Genomic DNA, 8,377 nt, shown 5'->3' with positions numbered 1-8,377 from the left:
ACGAGACCCCGCCGCGGAAGGCGGACGTGCTAGAGGAGAACGCGACCTCGAGGCGGGCGCGGCCCCCCGCTCGGGGACCCTCTCCAGGGGCGGCACGCTCCGCAGCGGGCGGGGATGCGGCAGGAAAACCGACGCGGGCTGCGGCGGCCCGAAAGCGGGGGGGAAGCCGGCGGACGCCCCCGGCCCCCACGCCCCGGCGGCTCCGGAGCGGGACGCGCCGCGCTGCTCCGGGCTCGCCCGCTCGGGCGGGCGCAGCCCCCCATCTCTCTCTCTCTCTGGCTCCATTTGTCCACGGTTTTCCTCGGTTGCCACCCCGCCGGCTAGCTGCTCGCGGCCGGCACCCGCCGGGCCCCGAACCGAGGCCGGCGCCGGCGCCTCGCTCAACGAACTCGGTACGCCTGCGGCTCGCGGGGCCGCTCGGCTGTCACACGGCTGGATTCGGTCGGGCGAGCCCTTGCTCCGGCACCGAGCGAACGGACGGACGAGCCCGCTCTCGGCCCGGGCGGGCGCCTCACCTCGCCTACGGCGGGAAGCGAACCGGAGAGGAGGCCGCCCGTGCCTGAACACCGGACGCCGCCGCGGCTTCCCCGGGACGGGGAGCGTGGAAGCGCCGGCCCGCCGGGGGCCCTCTCCGACGCGACCCGAATGGCCTCATCGATCGACAAGAAGACGGGTAGGGGGAAGGAAGGAAGGAAGGGAGGAGAAGATGCGAGCCCTTCTCCAGGACGCGGCGGAAAGACCGCGCGCGCACGTGCAGGCGGGTGTGCGTGGGCAACGTCTGCCGAGAGGTGCTCGCCCGTGCCTGAACACCGGCCCGCCCCACGCCACCCCGAGCGAGGCGGGGAGCGGGATAGGACCGGCCCGCCGGGAAGCCTCTCCGACGCGCCCGAGGAGCGCCTCTCGTGTTCGGCCGGGGCTCCCGCGTGCAGGTGAGGATGCGGTGCGGAACGAGAACGAGGCGCCGCCGCCACGACCATCGGGTCCCGCCTTCCACCGTCGCGGCGGGACCCACCGGGGACGCCCCCGGCCCTTCTGCCTTCGAGTGCCGGCTGACCGGACTGTGCCCTTCTCCGCGCTCGCTTTCTCTCTCGCTTTCTCCGCTTCGCGCCAGCGAGCGCTGCAGCCGGCTTCCCCCGTTCGTTCGATTGTTCTCTCTCGCCTTCTCGGGTTCGCCCTGGGCGGCGCGGGAGCCGGCTATTTCACCCGCACAGCTCTCTCTCGCCTTGCCCGGCTTTTTTTCGCCGCTCGCCCGGGAGACCGCCTTAACCCACCACCGAACGGCGGGACGGGGCGCGACGGACAAACCGAAGCGACCGGATCGACCACACGAACCGACGCCCCAGAGAGCCGCCGCCACCGCCGACCGCCGCCGAAACCCGTCTGGCCGGCCGGTCAACCCAGCTCGCGAGCGCCCGCTCACCACCGATCTCCGGAGCAGAGTCCGCACTCTCTCCTACCGACGAAAAGTAAAGGCATCCGAAAAGAAAGCTCCACGGACGACGACGCCGACTACCGGCAAAGGCTCCGACAGCAGCCGACCTTTACCTCGACATAACTGGAGGCAGAGAATTAGAGCGACGCCTCTGGCCGCACCGTAGCAGCAGCGCCCCCCCCACACACAAAAGACACGAACAGCCGCCGGAGCCGGGTAGACGTGGCCGCCGCTGCCGGAACGGCGCCGCAGCGACCCCTGGGCGGATGCGCCGCGCCTGGCAGCCGGGCGGAGCCGGGTAGACGTGGCCGCCGCTGCCGGAACGGCGCCGCAGCGACCCCTGGGCGGATGCACCGCGCCTGGCAGCCGGGCGGAGCCGGGTAGACGTGGCCGCCGCTGCCGGAACGGCGCCGCAGCGACCCCAGGCCGGTTGAGCCGCGCCATGCAGCCGCGCGGAGCCGGGTAGACTTGTCCGCCGATGCCGGAACTGCGCCCCAGCGACCCCAGGACGGCTGCAGTCGCGAAATGCAGCTTCGCGGAGCCGGGTAGACGTGGCCGCCGCTGCCGGGACGGCTCCGCAGCGACGCCGGGCCCGCTGCGCCGCACAAGGCAGCCGCGCGGAGTCGGGCTGACGTGGACGCGGATGCCGGGCCGGCGCCGCAGCGACCCCAGGCCGTCTGCGGGAGGCCAGGCAGCCTCCCGGAGCCGGGTAGACGTGGCCGCCGCTGCCGGGACGGCTCCGTAGCGACCTCTGGCCCGCTGCGGGAGACCAGGCAACCGCGCGGAGCCGGGTAGACGTGGCCGCCGCAGCCGGAACGGCGCCGCAGCGACCCCTGGGCGGCTGCGCCGCGCCAGGCAGCCGCGCGGAGCCGGGTAGACGTGGCCGCCTCTGCCGGGCCGGCGCCGCAGCGACCCCAGGCCGGCCACGCCTCGCCATGCAGCCTCGCGGAGCCGGGTAGACGTGGCCACCGCTGCCGGGGCGGCGCCGCAGCGACCCCTGGGCGGCTGCGCCGCGCCAGGAAGCCGCGCGGAGCCGGGTAGACGTGGCCGCCGATGCCGGAACGGCGCCGCAGCGACCCCAGGCCGGCTACGCCGCGCCATGCAGCCTCGCGGAGCCGAATAGACGTGGCCGCCGCTGCCGGGCCGGCGCCGCAGCGACCCCAGGCCGTTTGAGCCGCGCCATGCAGCCGCGCGGAGCCGGGTTAGACTCGTCCGCCGATGCCGGAACGGCGCCGCAGCGACCCCAGGACGGCTGCAGTCGCGCAATGAAGCTTCGCGGAGCCGGGTAGACGTGGCCGCCGCTGCCGGGACGGCTCCGCGGCGAAGCCGGGCCGGCTGCGCCGCTCCAGGCAGCCGCGCGGAGCCGGGCTGACGTGGCCGCGGCTACCGGGCCGCCGCTGCGACCCAAGTCGTCTGCGGGAGGCCAGGCAGCCTCCCGGAGCCGGGTAGACGTGGCCGCCGCTGCCGGAACGGCGCCGCAGCGACCCCATGCCGGCTACGCCTCGCCATGCAGCCTCGCGGAGCCGGGTAGACGTGGCCGCCGCTGCCGGGCCGGCGCCGCAGCGACCCCTGGGCGGCTGCGCCGCGCCAGGCAGCAGTGCGGAGCCGGGTAGACGTGGCCGCCGATGCCGGAACGGCGCCGCAGCGACCCCAGGCCGGCTACGCCTCGCCATGCAGCCTCGCGGAGCCGGGTAGACGTGGCCGCCGCTGCCGGGCCGGCTCCGCAGCGACCTCTTCCCGCTGCGGGAGACCAAGGAAACCGCGCGGAGCCGGGTAGACGTGGCCGCCGCTGCCGAAAAGGCGCCGCAGCGACACCAGGCTGGTTGAGCCGCGCCAGGCAGCCGCGCGGAGCCGGGTAGACGTGGCCGCTGCTGCCGGAACGGCGCCGCAGCGACCCCAGGCCGGCTACGCCGCGCCGTGCAGCTTCGCGGAGCCGGGTAGACGTGGCCGCCGCTGCCGGGACGGCTCCGCGGCGAAGCCGGGCCGGCTGCGCCGCACAAGGCAGCCGCGCGTAGCCGGGATGACGTGGCCGCGGCTACCGGGCCGCCGCTGCGACCCCAGGCCGTCTGCGGGAGGCCAGGCAGCCTCCCGGAGCCGGGTAGACGTGGCCGCCGATGCCGGAACGGCGCCGCAGCGACCCCTGGGCGGCTGCGCCGCGCCAGGCAGCAGTGCGGAGCCGGGTAGACGTGGCCGCCGATGCCGGAACGGCGCCGCAGCGACCCCATGCCGGCTACGCCTCGCCATGCAGCCTCGCGGAGCCGGGTAGACGTGGCCGCCGCCGCCGGGCCGGCGCCGCAGCGACCCCAGGCCGGCTACGCCGCGCCATGCAGCCTCGCGGAGCCGGCTAGACGTGGCCGCCGCTGCCGGAACGGCGCCGCAGCGACCCCAGGCCGGCTACGCCGCGCCAGGCAGCAGTGCGGAGCCGGGTAGACGTGGCCGCCGATGCCGGAACGGCGCCGCAGCGACCCCATGCCGGCTACGCCTCGCCATGCAGCCTCGCGGAGCCGGGTAGACGTGGCCGCCGCCGCCGGGCCGGCGCCGCAGCGACCCCAGGCCGGCTACGCCGCGCCATGCAGCCTCGCGGAGCCGGCTAGACGTGGCCGCCGCTGCCGGAACGGCGCCGCAGCGACCCCAGGCCGGCTACGCCGCGCCAGGCAGCAGTGCGGAGCCGGGTAGACGTGGCCGCCGATGCCGGAACGGCGCCGCAGCGACCCCATGCCGGCTACGCCTCGCCATGCAGCTTCGCGGAGCCGGGTAGACGTGGCCGCGGCTGCCGGGCCGGCGCCGCAGCGACCCCAGGCCGGTTGAGCCGCGCCAGGCAGCCGCGCGGAGCCGGGTAGACTCGTCCGCCGATGCCGGAACGGCGCCGCAGCGACCCCAGGCCGTCTGCGGGAGACCAGGCAACCGCGCGGAGCCGGGTAGACGTGGCCGCCGCTGCCGGGACGGCTCCGTAGCGACCTCTGGCCCGCTGCGGGAGACCAGGCAACCGCGCGGAGCCGGGTAGACGTGGCCGCCGCAGCCGGGACGGCGCCGCAGCGACCCCTGGGCGGCTGCGCCGCGCCAGGCAGCCGCGCGGAGCCGGGTAGACGTGGCCGCCTCTGCCGGGCCGGCGCCGCAGCGACCCCAGGCCGGCCACGCCTCGCCATGCAGCCTCGCGGAGCCGGGTAGACGTGGCCGCCGCTGCCGGGCCGGCGCCGCAGCGACCCCAGGCCGGTTGAGCCGCGCCAGGCAGCCGCGCGGAGCCGGGTAGACTCGTCCGCCGATGCCGGAACGGCGCCGCAGCGACCCCAGGCCGTCTGCGGGAGACCAGGCAACCGCGAGGAGCCGGGTAGACGTGGCCGCAGCTCCCGGAACGGCGCCGCAGCGACCCCAGGCCGGTTGAGCCGCGCCATGCAGCTTCGCGGAGCCGGGTAGACGTGGCCGCCGCCGCCGGGCCGGCGCCGCAGCGACCCCAGGCCGGTTGAGCCGCGCCAGGCAGCCGCGCGGAGCCGGGTAGACTCGTCCGCCGATGCCGGAACGGCGCCGCAGCGACCCCAGGCCGGTTGAGCCGCGCCATGCAGCCGCGCGGAGCCGGGTAGACGTGGCCGCCGATGCCGGAACGGCGCCGCAGCGACCCCAGGCCGGCTACGCCGCGCCATGCAGCTTCGCGGAGCCGGGTAGACGTGGCCGCGGCTGCCGGGCCGCCGCCGCAGCGACCCCAGGCCGGTTGAGCCGCGCCATGCAGCCTCGCGGAGCCGGGTAGACTTGTCCGCCGATGCCGGAACTGCGCCCCAGCGACCCCAGGACGGCTGCAGTCGCGAAATGCAGCTTCGCGGAGCCGGGTAGACGTGGCCGCCGCTGCCGGGACGGCTCCGCAGCGACGCCGGGCCCGCTGCGCCGCACAAGGCAGCCGCGCGGAGTCGGGCTGACGTGGCCGCGGCTGCTGGGCCGGCGCCGCAGCGACCCCAGGCCGTCTGCGGGAGGCCAGGCAGCCTCCCGGAGCCGGGTAGACGTGGCCGCCGCTGCCGGGACGGCTCCGTAGCGACCTCTGGCCCGCTGCGGGAGACCAGGCAACCGCGCGGAGCCGGGTAGACGTGGCCGCCGCAGCCGGGACGGCGCCGCAGCGACCCCTGGGCGGCTGCGCCGCGCCAGGCAGCCGCGCGGAGCCGGGTAGACGTGGCCGCCTCTGCCGGGCCGGCGCCGCAGCGACCCCAGGCCGGCCACGCCTCGCCATGCAGCCTCGCGGAGCCGGGTAGACGTGGCCACCGCTGCCGGCCCGGCGCCGCAGCGACCCCTGGGCGGCCGCGCCGGGCCAGGCAGCCGCGCGGAGCCGGCTAGACGTGGCCGCCGCAGCCGGGCCGGCGCCGCAGCGACCCCTGGGCGGCTGCGCCGCGCCAGGCAGCCGCGCGGAGCCGGGTAGACGTGGCCGCCGATGCCGGAACGGCGCCGCAGCGACCCCAGGCCGGCCACGCCTCGCCATGCAGCCTCGCGGAGCCGGGTAGACGTGGCCGCCGCTGCCGGGCCGGCGCCGCAGCGACCCCTGGGCGGCTGCAGCCGCGCCATGCAGCCTCGCGGAGCCGGGTAGACGTGGCCGCCGCTGCAGGAACGGCGCCGCAGCGACCCCAGGCCGGCTACGCCTCGCCATGCAGCCTCGCGGAGCCGGGTAGACGTGGCCGCCGCGGCCGGGCCGGCTCCGCAGCGACCTCTGGCCCGCTGCGGGAGACCAGGCAACCGCGCGGAGACGGGCTGACGTGGCCGCCGCCGCCGGGCCGCCGCCGCAGCGACCCCAGGCCGTCTGCGGGAGACCAGGCAACCGCGCGGAGCCGGGCTGACGTGGCCGCCGCTGCCTGGCCGGCGCCGCAGCGACCTCCGGCCGTCCGTTTTTGCCGACCTCTCCTTGCCGCTGCGGACCGGCGGAGCCGCGCCGAGCCGTATAGACCGCGCGCAGTCCGGCCGCCGCCGCGGCAGCGACCGGGTTGTTCGGCGCTCGCCTGGGCCTTGCCGTCTTTCCGTCGTACCCGAGCCGCCGCCGCCGCCGCCGCCGCCGCCGCCTCCGCCTCGGTTCGACCGAGTCGGTCGCTCCCGGGCCGGCCCGTTCCTGGCGTACTCGGGCTCCGCGTGTCGGCGGCTGGCGCGGCCGGCCGCCCCCGCTCTGAGGGGCGTCCGGCCGCGTTCGGCGCGGTTCGGTGCGGGGTCCGCATTGCGGCCGCCGCGGCTCGGGGTCCGGCGGAGGCCCCTTCTCGTTCGTCTCGCGTGCGTTTGTTTGTCTGTCCGTTCGTTTGTTTATTTTACCGGCGCGTGTTTGCGTGCGCGTTCGCTCGTTTGACACTTTTCGTTTGATTCCCTTTTCGCTCGGTGGCCCGGTAGCTCTTCGCGCCGGGTGTTCGGAGTCGGGTATTTCTAACCCGATCCGCCCGCGGCTTGCGGGGTGGGGGTGGTGATGGTGTGTGTTTGTGTTTTGGGCGGGGAGGGCGCTTTTCCCGCTCGCCGCTATGTCCCCCGCTTCCTCCCCCCACTCCCCACCCCCGCCCCCCCCGCCCCACTCCCCCTCTGCGGAAGCGCGCAGGCGCCGGCGGGTCCCCGCCCGCGCGTAGCGGGGCGGGCGGGAAACGTCCGGCGGGCTCGCGACGGGATCGGCCGCTCGTGTCAGCGCGGGGAGGAAAAGAAATGGCGGGAAGACGGCGGCAGAGGTAGGCCGGCGGGGAACGGCCTCGTCCGTCCCGGGGGTGGGTGTGTGCGTTCGTCTGGGATTCGTTCCTTCGACTCATCCGGACGCCGGGCTCGCCCTGAGCCCCTCTCCCGGGCGGCGGGCGTGCCCGTTCCCTCACCCACCCACCCCGGCCCGGCCACCCCCCCCCCCCCCCCCTTTCCCCCCAGAGAAAAAAAAGAAAAAATAGAAAGAAACGGAAAGAAAGCGCGTGGCGGGCTGGGGGTGGGTCCTCGGCCGGTTTCGGGGGGGGGGGGGGGGGGGGGGCGGGAGTTTGCGGGGACCGGTCGAAGCCATCGGGCCTGGCCCGCCGGAGGGAAGCGAGAGAGAAAAATTAAAAAAAAAAAAAAAAAGGAGGGTGGCGGGGGGGGGGGGGGGGGGAACCGAGGAGGGGGAGGGGGAGGAGGAGGGCGGAGTGGGAGGTGGTGGTGGTGGTGGGTAGGGGGGTGTGGGGGGGTGCGGGTGAGGTAGGGAGCTTAAAAAAGTAAAAAATGAAATTAAAAAGAAAAAAAAAAAAGGAGGCGGGAACGGCGAACAAACCCGGTCCGATCGGGCAGGGTGGGAGTCGGGTGGGTGGAGGGGGACGGGCACAGGCAGCGGCAAAAGAAAGGAAAGGCGGGAAGAAGAAATAACGGAAAACCCAAATCCCGCAGCTCTCTCGGCCAACGTCCCCCAAGAAGAAGGAAGGAAGGAACGGACGACCACCGAGCAAACGAGCGCTCGCACGGACGTCGGATGGACGTCTTCGAGAAGAAAGTAAGAGGGGCCGGGGGGCCGGGGGAGGGGACTAGGGTGGGAAAGAAAAGAGAGAAAGAAAGAAAGAGGTGGGGGGGGGGGGGGGGGGGGGGGGGGGCGGGAGAAAGAGAGAAAGAGAGAGAGAAAGAAGAATACGTCTACAGGTGCTGCAGAAAAGCGGGCCAGTCGGGCGGGGCACGTCCGGGAGAGGGCGGGTTAGGGCTAGGGTTAGGGTAGGCGGGCGAGGTTAGGGTAAGGGTCAGGTTTAGGCTTTGCGCGCTGGGAAGTTCAGGTGGCCGGCCGCGAGATCTACCCGTAAGCCCGTCGCGACCCCCTTCTTCCCAACGGAAGGGCGCGCCGGGCCGGGCCGGGCCTACTCAAACGCACGCGCGCGGGAGCGGGCGAGCGAGCAAGCGAGCAAGCAAGCAAATGGACGGGGAGACAGGCAGACGGATGGGTAGATAGATAAATATATGAATTAAGCCAATAACTAAAGAAAGAAACGGAAAAAAGTTCAAAAAAAA

This window comes from Phasianus colchicus, unplaced genomic scaffold (assembly GCF_987193195.1).
Source record: "Phasianus colchicus unplaced genomic scaffold, bPhaCol1.hap1.1 HAP1_SCAFFOLD_44, whole genome shotgun sequence".
Classification (NCBI taxonomy): Eukaryota; Metazoa; Chordata; class Aves; order Galliformes; family Phasianidae; genus Phasianus; species Phasianus colchicus.
The sequence above is the reverse complement of the archived record's forward strand: the minus strand, read 5'-3'. Positions refer to the sequence as shown.